General features: G+C 38.0%; 2 non-coding genes across 2 annotated transcripts; both read left to right on the top strand.

Annotated features, from left to right (window-relative positions):
* The first annotated feature begins 5,053 nt into the window (after window positions 1-5,053).
* Window positions 5,054-5,161, top strand: LOC112738680 (small nucleolar RNA R71). The gene has a single exon (XR_003169626.1). It is a non-coding gene; the product is annotated as a small nucleolar RNA R71 (small nucleolar RNA).
* Window positions 5,162-11,733: 6,572 nt separating this feature from the next.
* LOC112739890 (small nucleolar RNA R71) lies at window positions 11,734-11,841 on the top strand. Its single transcript, XR_003170827.1, has one exon. It is a non-coding gene; the product is annotated as a small nucleolar RNA R71 (small nucleolar RNA).
* Window positions 11,842-16,572: the final 4,731 nt, after the last annotated feature.

The following is a 16,572-nucleotide window of genomic DNA, read 5'->3' as shown; positions in this document are numbered from 1 at the left end:
GGGGAGGCCTTTCCTGGCTACGGGTAGAGCATTGATAGATGTTGAAAAAGGGGAATTGTTGCTAAAAGTACATGATGAGCACCTAGCATTTCATGTCTTCAAGACTTTACATGAGCCCACTCAAGAAGAAGAATGCAAGAAGGATAAGGCCATATATCATAGCTCAAAGAAGACAATTAAGAAGTCAACTCCAAGGTTTCTAAACTCATGATTGAAAGAAGTAGAGATGGTGCAACAGAACGAAGAAATCAAGGAGGAACTTGATCCAAAACCCCTAGATGAGAACCTCGACGCTCCAGATAAAGAACCACCAAGGCATGAATTATCTTCTGAGAAAGAAAAGAAGAAGAGGCCAAAAGAGTGGAGAAACAAGAAAATCCCGACTGAAGGCTTCTCACCAGGGGATAAAGTGATGTTAAACACCCAACCAATGAAGGTGTCTCCACAATTATCCGAGTATTACACTGTGAACCGGATCCTTTCACTTGAACACTTAGAGATCATCAAAGAGGAGACCGAAAGGAAGTTCACAGTAAGAGGAGAAAAGCTAAGGCACTATGATTTTCAGCCTCCATGATCAAAGAACAAGATGTCAAGCTAGTGACATTAAAAGAGCGCTTGTTGGGAGGCAACCCAACCAGAGGTAGTTTTCTTTTCCAACTATTTCAATAAATAGGTTGAGTAGTCTTATCTGTATTGCAAAGAGCTAAGTTTGGTGTTGCACACCAAAACAATTTAAGGGAGAATGAAGGATGCTAAGTTTGGTGTTCTACCAAAAATCTCATTTAAAAACACATTTTCACCTTCTGCATAAAGGGTTGCTAGCTCCAAGCAATCAGAGAAACTACTTAACCAGTGTCTGTTTTCTAGTTTTTAGTTTTATTGCCTTCAGCAAAGACAAAAGGTTCACACATGGTTGACTGGTTGTATAAGGAACATTGGCAAGGAACTAAGTTTGGTGTTCACACACCAAAAATAAGTTCAAAAGCCTACAAGTAAATTTTGCATACTAACCAATTGCCTAAGGGCTTGAGAAATAAGCAACTTTTAAGGATTATGCAGGAAAACATTCAATTTGTGAAAGGGTTCTGCATCATTGTCCAAAAGAAGTACAACAAAGAGAAATAATGATGACAGAAGGAAAAGCTGAGAGACATTCCCAACAGGTTGTATTGACACTTAATCCTTGTTGCTTTGAAGTATTTTAATTTGGAGATTCCTATATGTCTTTCTGAAGTGTTCAATTAGGTGCAAGTAGAGATGTTTACTAAAAATGCTAGCCTGCATTATGCTTGTCATAACTCATTTGCTTAAATTCTGTTTTGTCTCCCTTCTGCATAAATAAAAGAAAAATGTTTGATTTAGAAAAGTGATTGTCCAATGTTGTAGAAATTAGAATGAAATTCAGTGGTGGTACTTGTTTGATTTAATGATTAGCTCAAATAACAAAAGCTGCATAATAACATGTTCCTTGAAGTGTGAATTAGTTTGCTGCTATAAAGTCTGTTATTAATGAATATCCTTTGAGAATGAAGCCAAATAAGAAAGAAAAAGAAAAAGAAAAGCCAAGAATGGGCAAGGAAATAAATGATAAGGCTGGACACCAATAGCTTGGACCCTAGGACATATGCCTATGGTGTTTTTGTACTATGATATGCTTGGACAAGTAGGTTCTGAGGAGTATTTTAAAACTTGGCCACTTGGATCAACTGATCTGGGATTGCCAACCAAAAGTCCACTATCAAGAGCAACCTAGCTACAAAGCATTTAGTAATCCAAAGAGATGCTGGGCATCAATGATCCTAGGAAAAAATTGTGAGCCATGTGTCTATGGTGAAGAAATGTTGAGCAAAATTTAGCCAAAAGGCTGCTGCAACATTTGCCACCAAGCCTTCATTAAAGAATAAGCTTTCTAAGCAAAGGAAAGAAAGAAAAAGCTAAGAAGGATCAATCAAAAGCAAGGCATTATAGCAGCAACTCTAGTGAACCTTTGAGGAAACATTTCTTATCTGTCAGCAAGTAATAAGTGAGCTACCTTTGTCTGCATAAAACCCCATGAACCAAGTTTAATTATCGGCTAAATAAGGACATGCATACTTCTCTGTTTCATTTCATTTTCTCTTATGTTTAGTGCTTGCTTGGGGACAAGCAAGATTTAAGTTTGGTGTTGTGATGACAAGTCATCTTATGCTAACTTTTCAAGCATTTTTCACTTGTTTCATTAGGTCTTATGCACTTTCTTACATTATAAGTAAGTAATTTAGAGTGGATTTGCATGGTTTTGTTGAATCAATCAACCATCCCTTATTTGACACTAAATCATGAGGTTTAAGCTAGAATTAGTTGGTTTTTGAATGATTTATAAATCTTGTGAATTTGGTGATACTTTGACTGGTTGTTTGATTACGTGTAGGTGAAGAAAAGAAAGAAACAAGGAAAGCGTGCCCATAAAGCGTGGCTTAAGGAAACAAAAGCGTAGCATCAACCAAGGAAAGGCCATGGCGCTCAAAAAGTGAGCGTAGCGCTCAAAAAGTGAGTGCTAAAGAAAGGGGAGCATGACCAAGGAGGCAAGGGGCATAGCGCTGCGTTGAAAACGTTAACTGAGCGCCCAAAGAAGCAAGCAAAATGAGGAGCGCTCTGTTAACTCATTTACCTTTATCGTGCCTCAACCAAAAGAAAATTGGGGCGCAATACCAAGGAGTAAAGCAACTAAGGTTCGAACCTTGCACCTAGGGAGTGATAAACCCCAATTTCATGGCTTATATTGTGTAGATATCGGGGGTTTTTGTCAATATTTCTCACACTTATTCACAAGAAATGTATGGTTTTGTGTTCTCTTCCTAATATTGCTCCAGGATAAAAAACATGCTTATTTTGCCTTAGAATTGCTATATTTTGATCCTCTTTTATTGTCATTCGATGCCGTGATGTATTTGTTGAGTGATTTCAGGATTTATAGGACAAGAATGGCCTAGAAGAGAGAAAGAAAGCATGCGCAAAAAGGAAGGAACATGAAGAATTGGATTTCGGGAACTTCAGCATTGGCGCGCACTTCGCGTGCACGCGCACTTCGTGCGCACGCATAGATGTATATAGATGGAAGCGGCGCGCAAGGATGGACGCATCCACGCGGATCAGAGAATTTCCATCTACGCGCACGCGCACATGGCGCGCATGCGTGGATCACAAAAGCAATCGGCGCGTGGTGCACGAAATTGTGATCATCAATGGCGCCAACAACTTGGTACGCACAATTGTAATTTTAACTCTTTATCACAACTCCGCACAACTAACCAGCAAGTGCACTGGGTCGTCCAAGTAATAAACCTTACGCGAGTAAGGGTCGATCCCACGGAGATTGTCGGCTTGAAGCAAGCTATGGTCATCTTGTAAATCTCAGTCAGGCGGATTCAAATGGTTATGGAGGATTGATAATTAAAAGATGAATAACACATAAAATAAAGATAGAGATACATATGTAATTCATTGGTGAGAATTTCAGATAAGCGTATGAAGATGCTTTGTTCCTCCTGAACCTCTGCTTTCCCATTGCCTTCTTCCAATCATTCATACTCCCTTCTATGGCAAGCTTTATGTTGGGCATCAATCACAACTTTTGCTGTGGCTAGGAAGGGTCTACCAAGGATGATGGATTCATTTATACACTTTCCAATCTCTAGGATTATAAAATCAGCAGGGATGTAGTGGTCTTCAACCTTTACCAAGACATCCTCTACAAGTCCATAAGCCTGTTTCTTTGAATTGTCTGCCTTCTCCAATGAGATTCTTGCAGCTTGTACCTCAATGATCCCTAGCTTCTCCATTACAGAGAGAGGCATGAGGTTTATGCTTGACCCTAGGTCACACAGAGCCTTCTCAAAGGTCATGGTGCCTATGGTACAAGGTATTGAGAACTTTCCAGGATCTTGTCTCTTCAGAGGTAATTTCTGCCTAGTCAAGTCATCCAGTTCTTTAGTGAGCAATGGAGGTTTATTCTCCCAAGTCTCATTACCAAATAACTTGGAGTTTAGCTTCATGATTGCTCCAAGGTACTTAGCAACTTGCTCTTCAGTAACATCTTCATCCTCTTCAGAGGAAGAATACTCATCAGAGCTCATGAATGGCATAAGTAAATTCAATGGAATCTTTATGGTCTCAGTGTGAGCCTCAGATTCCCATGGTTCCTCATGAGGGAACTCCTTGGAGGCCAGTGGATGTCCAGTGAGGTCTTCCTCAGTGGAGATCACTGCCTCTTCCTCCTCTCCAAGTTTGGCCGTGTGGGTCATGTTGATGGCCTTGCCCTCTCCTTTTGGATTCTCTTTTGTATTGCATGGAAGAGTACTAGGAGGGAGTTTAGTAACTTTCTTACTCACTCAGCTGACCTACTTGTGCCTCCAAATTTCTGATGGAGGACCTTGTTTCAGTCATGAAACTTTGAGTGATTTTAATTAGATCAGAGACTACAGTTGCTAAGTCAGAGTGGCTCTGCTTAGAATTTTCTGTCTGTTGCTAAGAAAATGATGGAAAAGGCCTGCTATTGCTAAACCTATTTCTTCCACCATTATTGTTATTGAAGCCTTGTTGAGGCCTCTGTTAGTCCTTCCATGAGAGATTTGGAGGATTTCTCCATGAAGGATTGTAAGTGTTTCCATAGGAATCTCCCATGTAATTCACCTCTTCCATTGCTGGGTTCTCAGGATCATAAGCTTCTTCTTCAAATGAAGCTTCTTTGGTATTGCCTGTTGCTGCTTGCATTCCAAACAGACTCTAAGAAATCATATTGACTTGTTGAGTCAATATTTTATTCTGAGCCAGTATGGCATTCAGAGTATCAATCTCAAGAACTCTTTTATTTCTTCTGATTTGTCCCATTATTCACAGGATTCCTTTCAGAGGTGTACATGAATTGGTTATTTGCAACCATTTCAATGAGTTCCTGAGTTTCTGTAGGCGTCTTCTTCAGATGAAGAGATCCTCCAGCAGAGCTGTCCAATGACATTTTGGACAGTTCAGACAGACCATCATAGAAGATACCTATGATGCTCCATTCTGAAAGCATGTCAGAAGGACACATTCTGATCAATTGCTTGTATCTTTCCCATACTTCATAGAAGGATTCACCTTCCTTCTGTCTGAAGGTTTGGACTTCCACTCTAAGCTTGCTCAATTTTTGAGGTGGAAAGAACTTTGCCAAGAAGGCATTAACTAGCTTTTCCCAAGAGTTCAGGCTTTCTTTAGGTTGTGAATCCAACCATGTTCTACCTCTGTCTCTTACAGCAAAGGGAAAAAGCATAAGCTTGTAGACCTCGGGATCAACCCCATTAGTCTTGACAGTGTCACAGATTTGCAAGAATTCAGCTAAGAACTGATGAGGATCTTCCAATGGAAGTCCATGAAACTTGCAATTCTGTTGCATTAGAGAAACTAATTGAGGCTTAAGCTCAAAATTTTTTGCTCCAATGGCAGGGATAGAGATGCTTCTCCCATAGAAGTCAGGAGTAGGTGCAGTAAAGTCACCAAGCACCTTCCTTGCATTGTTGGTGTTTTTGGCTGCCATGGCTTCTTCTTGTTTGAAAAGCTCTGTTAGGTCCTCTATAGAGAGTTGTACTTTAGCTTCTCTCAGCTTTCTCTTCAAGGCCCTTTCGGGTTCAGGATCAGCCTCAACTAGAATGTCTTTGTCCTTACTCCTGCTCATATGGAAGAGAGAAGAAGAAAGTATGGAATCCTCTATGTCACAGTATAGAGATTCCTTGAGGTGTCAGAGGAAAAGAAAAATAGAAGGAGGAGGTAGAAAGAGAAGAATTCGAACTTATCAAGAGGGATAGAGTTCGAATTGTTGAAAGTGGAGGAGTGTTAGTCCTTAAATAGAAGGATGTGAGAAGAGGGGAAGAATTTTTCGAAATTAAAGTAAAAGATTTTGAAATAATTAAAAGAAATTTAGAAAATTTGGTAAAGGTTTTTCGAAAATTAAGATTGGGAAAGAAATTAAGTGATTTTTGAAAAAGATTTTGAAATTAGAAATCAAAAAGATATGATTGAAACTTAATTTTGAAAAAGATGTGATTGAAAAGATATGATTGAGAAGATATGATTGAAAATCAAATTAAAAAGAGAAAGTTTTAAAATTAAAGTTGATTACTTGACTAACAAGAAATTAGAAGATATGGTTCTAGAATTAAAACTTTTGATCCTTTCTTAATAGGCAAGTAACAACTAGAAAATTTTGAATTAAATTATTAATTGTAGCAAGGATTTTCGAAAATAGTAATAAATAAAAAAAATTGAAAAGAAATTAATTTTGAAAAGATATGATTGAAAATATATGATTTGAAAAAGATTTGATTTTGAAAAATTATGAAGATTTGAAAAAAATTTGAATTAAAAACAAAATCTTCCCTCTAGTGTCCTCCTGGCATTAAACGCCCAGAATGGTATCCATTCTGGCGTTTAACGCCCAGCCAGGTACCCTGGCTGGCGTTTAAACGCCAGTTTTCCTTCTTCACTGGGCGTTTTGAACGCCCATCTTTTTCTGTTTAATTCCTCTACTGAATGTTCTGAATCTTCAATTCTCTGTATTATTGACTTGAAAAGACACAATTTTGAAAATATTTTTGAATTTTTAATGATGAGAAACAATAAAAAATGCAACTAAGATCAAATAAACAATGCATGCAAGATACCAAACTTAGAAATTTGTATACTAAGGACTATAACAATTTGAAAATGCATGTAAGAAACAACAAAACACACAAAATAAGAGAATTTAAAGATCAGAGCTAGGAAATCATCAAGAACAACTTGAAGATCAATGAAGAACATAATGCATATATTCAAAAAATGCATGAAGAATAAAGACATGCAATTGACACCAAACTTAAAAATTGATATTAGACTCAAACAAGAAACATAAAATATTTTTTATTTTTATGGTTTTATAAATTTTTTGTGATTTTTCGAAAATTGAGTGGAAAAGAAAATAAAGAGATTCAAAACTTTTAATAAGAATTTCAGGAATCATGTAATGTTAGTCTAAAGCTTCAATCTAAAAAGATTAGACATGGCTAGCCAAGCTTCAACAGGACATTACATTCAGTAGCTAAATTGATGAGAATCAATCAGCTTTTGTGATGATAAGAACATCACCTTGGAACTTTATAATTCATTAAAAATTCTGAAAAATAAAAAGAAAAGTACCTAATCTAAGCAACAAGATGAACCGTCAGTTGTCCAAACTCGAACAATCCCCAGCAACGGCACAAAAAACTTGGTGCACGAAATTGTGATCATCAATGGCGCCAACAACTTGGTACGCACAATTGTAATCTCAACTCTTTATCACAACTCCGCACAACTAACCAGCAAGTGCATTGGGTCGTCCAAGTAATAAACCTTACGCGAGTAAGGGTCGATCCCACAGAGATTGTCGGCTTGAAGCAAGCTATGGTGATCTTGTAAATCTCAGTCAGGCGGATTCAAATGGTTATGGAGGATTGATAATTAAAAGATGAATAATACATAAAATAAAGATAGAGATACTAATGTAATTCATTGGTGAGAATTTCAGATAAGCGTATGAAGATGCTTTGTTCCTCTTGAACCTCTGCTTTCCCATTGCCTTCTTCCAATCATTCATACTCCCTTCCATGGCAAGCTTTATGTTGGGCATCATCATTGTCAATGGCTACTTCCCGTCCTCTCAGTGAAAATGTTCTACGCACGCTGTCACCGCACGGCTAATCATCTGTCGGTTCTCGATCATGTTGGAATAGGATCCATTGATCCTTTTGCGTCTGTCACACGCCTAACAATCGCGAGTTTGAAGCTTGTCACAGTCATCCCTTCCCAGATCCTACTCAGAATACCACAGACAAGGTTTAGACGTTCTGGATCTCAGGAATGGCCGCCAATAATTCTAGCCTATACCACGAAGGTTCTAATCTTAGATTAGAAACCCAAGAGATACACATTCAAGCTTGTTTGCATGTAGAATGGAAGTGGTTGTCAGGCACGCGTTCATAGGTGAGAATGGTGATGAGTGTCACTGGTGCACGAAATCGTGATTGTTCATTCCTTGGTAACGGCGCTAAAAACTTAATACGCACGTTCATAATTTTAGTTCTTTTCACAATTTCGATACAACTAACCAGAAAGTGCACTGGATCGTCCAAGTAATAAACCTTATGTGAGTAAGGGTTGATCCCACGGAGATTGTCGGCTTGAAGTAAGCTATGGTCACCTTGTAAATCTCAGTCAGGCGGATTCAAAAGGTTATAGAGTTTTAATAATGAAAAGATAAATAAAACATAAACTAGGATAGAGATACTTATGTAATTCATTGGTGAGAATATCAGATAAGCATATAGAAATGCTTCCGTTCCTCTGAACCTCTGCTTTCCTACTGTCTTCATCCAATCATTCCTACTCCCTTCCATGGTAAGCTTTATGTAGGGCATCACCGTTGTCAATGGCTACATCCCATCCTCTCTGTGAAAATGGTCCAATGCGCTGTCACTGCATGGCTAATCATCTGTCGGTTCTCGATCATACTGGAATAGGATTTACTATCCTTTTGCGTCTATCACTACGCCCAGTAGTCGCGAGTTTGAAGCTCGTCATAGCCATCCCTTCCCAGATCCTACTCGGAATACCAAATACAAGGTTTAGACTTTCCGGATCTCAGGAATGGCCATCCATGGGTTCTAACTTATACCACGAAGATTCTAATATCTTGGACTCAGTCCTCTGTATTAGATATCTAAGAGATACTCATTCTAGCTTGTTTGCATGTAGAATGGAAGTGTTTGTCAGGCACGCGTTCATAGGTGAGAATGATGATGAGCGTCACATAATCATCACATTCATCATGTTCTTGGGTGCGAATGGATATCTTAGAATAGGAATAAGCTTGAATTGAATAGAAAAACAGTAGTACTTTGCATTAATTCATGAGGAACAGCAGCGCTCCACACCTTAATCTATGGTGTGTAGAAACTCTACCGTTGAAAGTACATAAGTGATAAGGTCCAGGCATGGCTGATTGGCCAGCCCCCTAAACATGATCCAAGGATCAAAAGACAATCCAAAGATGTAAATACAATAGTAAAAAGTCCTATTTATACTAAACTAGTTACTAGGGTTTACAAAATGAGTAATTGATGCAGAAATCCACTTCTGGGGCCCACTTGGTGTGTGCTTGGGCTGAGCATTGAGCTTTACACGTGTAGAGGCTTCTCTTGGAGTTGAACGCCAGTTGGTAACCTGTTTCTGGCGTTTAACTCCACTTTGCAACCTGTTTCTGGCGTTTAACTCCAGAATGCAGCATGGAACTGGCGTTGAATGCCAGTTTGCGTCATCTAAACTTGGGCAAAGTATGGTCTATTATATATTACTGGAAAGCCCTGGATGTCTACTTTCTAACACAATTGAGAGCGCGCCATTTGGAGTTATGTAGCTCCAGAAAATCCACTTTGAGTGCAGGGAGGTCAGAATCCAACAGCATCTGCAGTCCTTCTTCAACCTCTGAATCTGATTTTTGCTCAAGTCCCTCAATTTCAACCAGAAAAAACTTGAAATCACAGAAAAATACACAAACTCATAGTAAAGTCCAGAAATGTGAATTTTATTTAAAAACTAATAAAAATATACTAAAAACTAACTAAATTATACTAAAAACTATGTAAAAACAATGCCAAAAAGCGTATAAATTATCCATGCTCTGTTCTGGCGTTTAACACGAGGTAGATGCTAGTTTCTGGCATTAAACACCAGCATGGTGCCTGTTTCTGTTATTAAACGCCAGACAGATGCTTGTTTCTGGCGTTTAAACACCAGACTGCTCTCCTCCAGGGTGTGCTATTTTTTTCTGCTATTTTTCATTTTGTTTTTGATTTTTCAGTAGTTTTTGTGACTCCACATGATCATCAACCTAATAAAACATGAAATAACAATAGAAAATAAATAAACATAATTAGATAACATTGGGTTTCCTCCCAATAAGCACTTCTTTAATGTCAATAGCTTGACAGTGAGCTCTCATGGAGCCTCACAGATGTTCAGAGCATTATTGGAACCTCCCAACACCAAACTTAGAGTTTGAATGTGGGGGTTCAACACCAAACTTAGAGTTTGGTTGTGGCCTCCCAACACCAAACTTAGAGTTTGACTTTGGGGACTTTGGTTGACTCTGCAGTGAGAGAAGCTTTTCATGCTTCCTCTCCATGGTTACAGAAGGAGATCCTTGAGTTTTAAATACAAGGTTGTCCTCATTCAGTTGAAGGATCAATTCTCTTCTGTCCACATCAATCACAGCTCTTGCTGTGGCTAGGAAGGGTCTTCCAAGGATGATGGATTCATCCTCATCCTTCCCAGTGTCTAGGATTATGAAATCAGCAGGGATGTAAAGGCCTTTAACCTTTACTAGCACGTCCTCTACTTGTCCATAAGCCTGTTTTCTTGAGTTGTCTGCCATCTCTAATGAGATTCTGGCAGCTTGCACCTCAAAGATTCCCAGTTTCTCCATTACAGAGAGTGGCATGAGGTTTATCCCTGACCCAAGGTCACATAGAGCCTTTTCAAAGGTCATGGTGCCTATGGTACAAGGTATTAAGAACTTTCCAGGATCCTGTTTCTTCTGAGGCAATGTCAGTTGATCCAGATCACTCAGTTCATTGATGAGCAAGGGAGGTTCATCTTCCCAAGTCTCATTACCAAATAATTTGGCATTCAGCTTCATAATTACACCAAGGTACTTGGCAACTTGCTCTTCAGTGACATCTTCATTCTCTTCAGAAGAAGAATACTCATTAGAGCTCATGAATGGCATAAGAAGGTTCAATGGAATCTCTATGGTCTCTAGATGAGCCTCAGATTCCTTTGGTTCCTCAGAGGGAAACTCCTTGTTGATCACTAGATGTCCCAGGAGGTCTTCCTCACTGGGATTCACGTCCTCTCCCTCCCTTGTAGGTTCGGCCATGATATTTAAATCAATGACCTTGCACTCTCTTTTGGATTCTCTTCTGTATTGCTTGGGAGAGTACTAGGAGGAGTTTCAGTGACTCTTTTACTCAGCTGGCCCACTTGTGTCTCCAAATTTCTAATAGAGGACCTTGTTTCATTCATGAAACTTAAAGTGACCTTAGATAGATCAGAGACTATATTTGCTAAGCTAGATGGATTCTGCTCAGAATTCTCTGTCTGTTGCTGAGTGGATGATGGAAAAGGCTTGCTATTGCTAAACCTGTTTCTTCCACCATTATTAAAGCCTTGTTGAGGCTTTTGTTGATCCTTCCATGAGAAATTTGGATGATTCCTCCATGAAGGATTATAGGTGTTTCCATAGGGTTCACCCATGTAATTCACCTCTGCTATTGCAGGGTTCTCAGGATCATAAGCTTCTTCTTCAGAAGATGCCTCTTTAGTACTATTAGATGATTCCTTCAATTCATTCAGACTCTGAGAGATCATATTGACTTGCTGAGTTAATATTTTATTTTGAGCCAATATGGCATTCAGAGTATCAATTTCAAGAACTCCCTTCCTCATAGGCGTCCTATTATTCACAAGATTCCTATCAGAAGTGTACATGAACTGGTTATTTGCAACCATGTCAATGAGTTCTTGAGCTTCTGTAGGCGTTTTCTTTAGGTGAATGGATCCACCTGCAGAATGGTCCAGTGACATCTTTGATAGCTCAGACAGACCATCATAGAATATATCTAGGATGGTCCATTCTGAAAGCATGTCAGAAGGACACTTTTTGGTCAGTTCCTTGTATCTCTCCCAAGCTTCATAGAGGGATTCACCTTCCTTTTGTCTGAAGGTTTGAACATCCACTCTAAGCTTGCTAAGCTTTTGAGGAGGAAAGAACTTGGCTAAGAAAGCCGTGACCGGCTTATCCTAAGAGTTCAGGCTATCTTTAGGTTGAGAGTCCAACCATACTCTAGCTCTGTCTCTTACATCAAACGGGAAAAGCATAAGCCTGTAGACCTCGGTATCAACCCCATTGGTTTTAACAGTATCACAGATCTACAAGAATTCAGTTAAGAACTGAAAAGGATCTTCTGATGGAAGTCCATGAAACTTGCAGTTCTGTTGCATCAGAGAAACTAATTGAGGTTTAAGCTCAAAGTTATTTGCTCCAATGGCAGGAATTGAGATGCTTCTTCCATGTAAATTGAAATTTGGTTCAGTAAAGTCACCAAGCATCTTCCTTGCATTGTTATTATTTTCGGCCATGTCTCCTTCTTTTTCGAAAATTTTTGTCAGATTTTCTCCAGAGAGTTGTGCTTTAGCTTCCCTTAGCTTCCTCTTCAGAGTTCTTTCAGGTTCAGGATCAGCCTCAACAAGAATGTTCTTATCCTTGTTCCTACTCATATGAAAAAGAAGAAAACAGAAAAGAAAATATGGACTCCTCTATGTCACAGTATAGAGATTCCTTATGCAAGTATAAGAAGAGAAGAATGTAAGAAGGAGAAGAGGTAAAATTCGAACACGGAGAGGAAGATGGGGTTCGAATTTTAGGTGGAAGAGAAGTGTTAGTAGATGAATAAATAAATAGAAGGAGATGAGAGAGAGGGAATTTCGAAAATTAATTAAATTAAAAAATAAAATTTAAAGTTAAATTTCAAAAATTAAAATTGAAATCGAATTAAATTAAAAATTAAAACAATTAGTTAAAAAAAAGGGAATTTTGAAAAAGAGGGAAGGAATTTTCGAAAATTAGAGAGAGAGAATTAGTTAGGTAGTTTTGAAAAAGATAAGAATCAATCAAAAAGTTAAGTGGTTAATTGAAAAAGATTTGAAAATCAAATTTGAAAAGATAAGAAGTTAGAAAAGATTTTGAAATTGATTTTGAAAAAGATGTGATTGAAATTTATTTTGAAAAAGATTTGAAAAAGAAATTTAAAAATATTTGATTTTGAAAATTAAAGTTGATTACTTGACTAACAAGAAACTAAAAGATATGATTTTAAAATTTAAAGATTGAACCTTTCTTAATAGGCAAGTAACAACTTAATATTTTTGAATCAATCATATTAATTGTTAGTATTAAATTCGAAAATATGAAATAGAAATAAGAAAAAGATTTTTGAAAATCAATTTGAAATTTTCAAAAATTATGAAAGAGAAATGAAAAAGATTTGATTTTTTTGAAAAAGATTTGAAAAAGATAGAGTTTTTAAAATGAAAATTTGATTTGACTCATAAGAAACAACAAATTTTGAAAATTTTTTGAAAAAGTCAACCCAAATTTTCGAAATTTTATGATAGAATAAGGGAAAGATATTTTTTTGATTTTTTTGAATTTTTAATGATGAAAGAGAAAAACATCAAAAAGACTCAATGCATGAAAATTTTGGATCAAAACATGTGATGCATGCAAGAACACTATGAATGTCAAGATGAACACCAAGAACACTTTGAATGTCAAGATGAATACCAAGAACTTATTTTTGAAAAATTTTCAAGAAAAGAAAACATGCAAGACAACAAACTTAAAAATTTTTTATTCTTTAGACATTAATGTTTCAAGAATGCATATGAAAAATAAGAAAAGACACAAAACAAGAAAATATGAAGATAAAAAAAGAAGACTGGCCAAGAACAACTTGAAGATCATGAAGAATACCACAGACAAGGTTTAGACGTTCTGGATCTCAGGAATGGCCGCCAATAATTCTAGCCTATACCACGAAGGTTCTAATCTTAGATTAGAAACCCAAGAGATACACATTCAAGCTTGTTTGCATGTAGAATGGAAGTGGTTGTCAGGCACGCGTTCATAGGTGAGAATGGTGATGAGTGTCACTGGTGCACGAAATCGTGATTGTTCATTCCTTGGTAACGGCGCTAAAAACTTAATACGCACGTTCATAATTTTAGTTCTTTTCACAATTTCGATACAACTAACCAGAAAGTGCACTGGGTCGTCCAAGTAATAAACCTTACGTGAGTGAGGGTTGATCCCACGGAGATTGTCGGCTTGAAGTAAGCTATGGTCACCTTGTAAATCTCAGTCAGACGGATTCAAAAGGTTATAGAGTTTTAATAATTAAAAGATAAATAAAACATAAACTAGGATGGAGATACTTATGTAATTCATTGGTGAGAATTTCAGATACGCATACAGAGATGCTTCCGTTCCTCTGAACCTCTGCTTTCCTGCTGTCTTCATCCAATCATTCCTACTCCCTTCCATAGCAAGCTTTATGTAGGGCATCACCGTTGTCAATGGCTACATCCCATCCTCTCTGTGAAAATGGTCCAATGCGCTGTCACTGCATGGCTAATTATCTGTCGGTTCTCGATCATACTGGAATAGGATTTACCATCCTTTTGCGTCTGTCACTACGCCCAGCAGTCGCGAGTTTGAAGCTCGTCACAGCCATCCCTTCCCAGATCCTACTTGGAATACCACAAACAAGGTTTAGACTTTCCGGATCTCAGGAATGGCCATCCATGGGTTCTAACTTATACCACGAAGATTCTAATATCTCGGACTCGGTCCTCTGTATTAGATATCTAAGAGATACTCATTCTAGCTTGTTTGCATGTAGAACGGAAGTGTTTGTCAGGCACGCGTTCATAGGTGAGAATGATGATGAGCATCACATAATCATAACATTCATCATGTTCTTGGGTACAAATAGATATCTTAGAATAGGAATAAGCTTGAATTGAATAGAAAAACAGTAGTACTTTGCATTAACTCATGAGGAACAGCAGAGCTCCACACCTTTATCTATGGTGTGTAGAAACTCTACCGTTGAAAGTACATAAGTGATAAGGTCCAGGCATGGCCGAATGGCCAGCCCCCTAAACATGATCCAAGGATCAAAAGACAATCCAAAGATGTAAATATAATAGTAAAAAGTCCTATTTATACTAAACTAGTTACTAGGGTTTACAAAATGAGTAATTGATGCAGAAATCCACTTCTGGGACCCACTTGGTGTGTGCTTGGACTGAGCATTGAGCTTTACACGTGTAGAGGCTTCTCTTGGAGTTAAACACCAGTTGGTAACCTGTTTCTGGCGTTTAACTCTACTTTGCAACCTGTTTCTGGCGTTTAACTCCAGAATGCAGCATGAAACTGGCGTTGAACGCCAATTTGCATCGTCTAAACTTGGGCAAAGTATGGACTATTATATATTTTTGGAAAGCCCTGGATTTCTACTTTTCAACGCAATTAAGAGCGCGCCATTTGGAGTTCTGTAGCTCCAGAAAATCCACTTTGAGTGCAGGGAGGTCATTATCCAACAGCATCTGCAGTCCTTCTTCAACCTCTGAATCTGATTTTTGCTCAAGTCCCTCAATTTTAGCCAGAAAATACCTAAAATCACAAAAAAACACACAAACTCATAGTAAAGTCCAGAAATGTGAATTTTATTTAAAAACTAATAAAAATATACTAAAAACTAACTAAATTATACTAAAAACTATGTAAAAACAATGCCAAAAAGCGTATAAATTATCGGCTCATCAGTCACATAATAATCACATTCATCATGTTCTTGAGTGTGAATGAATATCTTGGAGAAGAAATAGACTTGACTTGAATAGAAAAACAATAGTACTTTGCATTAATTCATGAGGAACAGCAGAGCTCCACACCTTAATCTATGGTGTGTAGAAACTCCACCGTTGAAAATACAAAAGTGATAATGGTGGTCATTGGCTTCGGCCCCAGAGAGGGAACCCGAAGAACCAAGATCAAAAAGTATATCCAAGATGAAAATACAATAGCAAAAGGTCCTATTTATAGAGAACTAGTAGCCTAGGGTTTACAGAAATAAGTAATTAATGTAGAAATCTTCTTCTGGGCCCACTTGGTGTGTGCTTGGGCTGAGCATTGAAGATTTCATATGTAGAGACTTTTCTTGGAGTTAAACGCCAGCTTTTGTGCCAATTTGGGTGTTTAACTCCAGCTTTTGTGCCAGTTCTAGCGTTTTGACGTCAGAATTCTTAAGCTGACTTGGAACGCCGGTTTGGGCCATCAAATCTTAGGCAAAGTATGGACTATTATATATTGCTGGAAAGCCCAGGATGTCTACTTTCCAACTCAATTGATAGCGCGCCAATTGGGCTTCTGTAGCTCCAGAAAATCTACTTCGAGTGCAGGGAGGTCAGAATCCAACAGCATCTGCAGTCCTTTTTCAGCCTCTGAATAAGATTTTTGCTCAGGTCCCTCAATTTCAGCCAGTAAATACCTGAAATAACAGAAAAACACACAAACTCATAGTAAAGTCCAGAAATGTAATTTTTAAGTAAAAACTAATAAAAACATAATAAAAACTAACTAAAACATACTAAAAACATACTAAAAACAATGCCAAAAAGTGTATAAATTATCCGCTCATCAGCGCGCACGCACGCATGGCGCGTACGCGCGGGAAGCTGCACGTGACCTCATTAAAGGAAATCGTGCCTGGAAATTTCTGAGGCTCATCAGCCCAAATTCAAGCTGTTTTTGCATGGAAAAGTCCCAAGGATGATAGGGGAAAAGGGGGGGGGGAGGGGATCAATCATTTGACACTTAGACACAATTTTAGTTAGTTTTTGGGTTCTTTGTTC

Source organism: Arachis hypogaea, chromosome 13 (assembly GCF_003086295.3).
Source record: "Arachis hypogaea cultivar Tifrunner chromosome 13, arahy.Tifrunner.gnm2.J5K5, whole genome shotgun sequence".
NCBI lineage: Eukaryota > Viridiplantae > Streptophyta > Magnoliopsida > Fabales > Fabaceae > Arachis > Arachis hypogaea.
The sequence above is the reverse complement of the archived record's forward strand: the minus strand, read 5'-3'. Positions and strand labels throughout refer to the sequence as shown.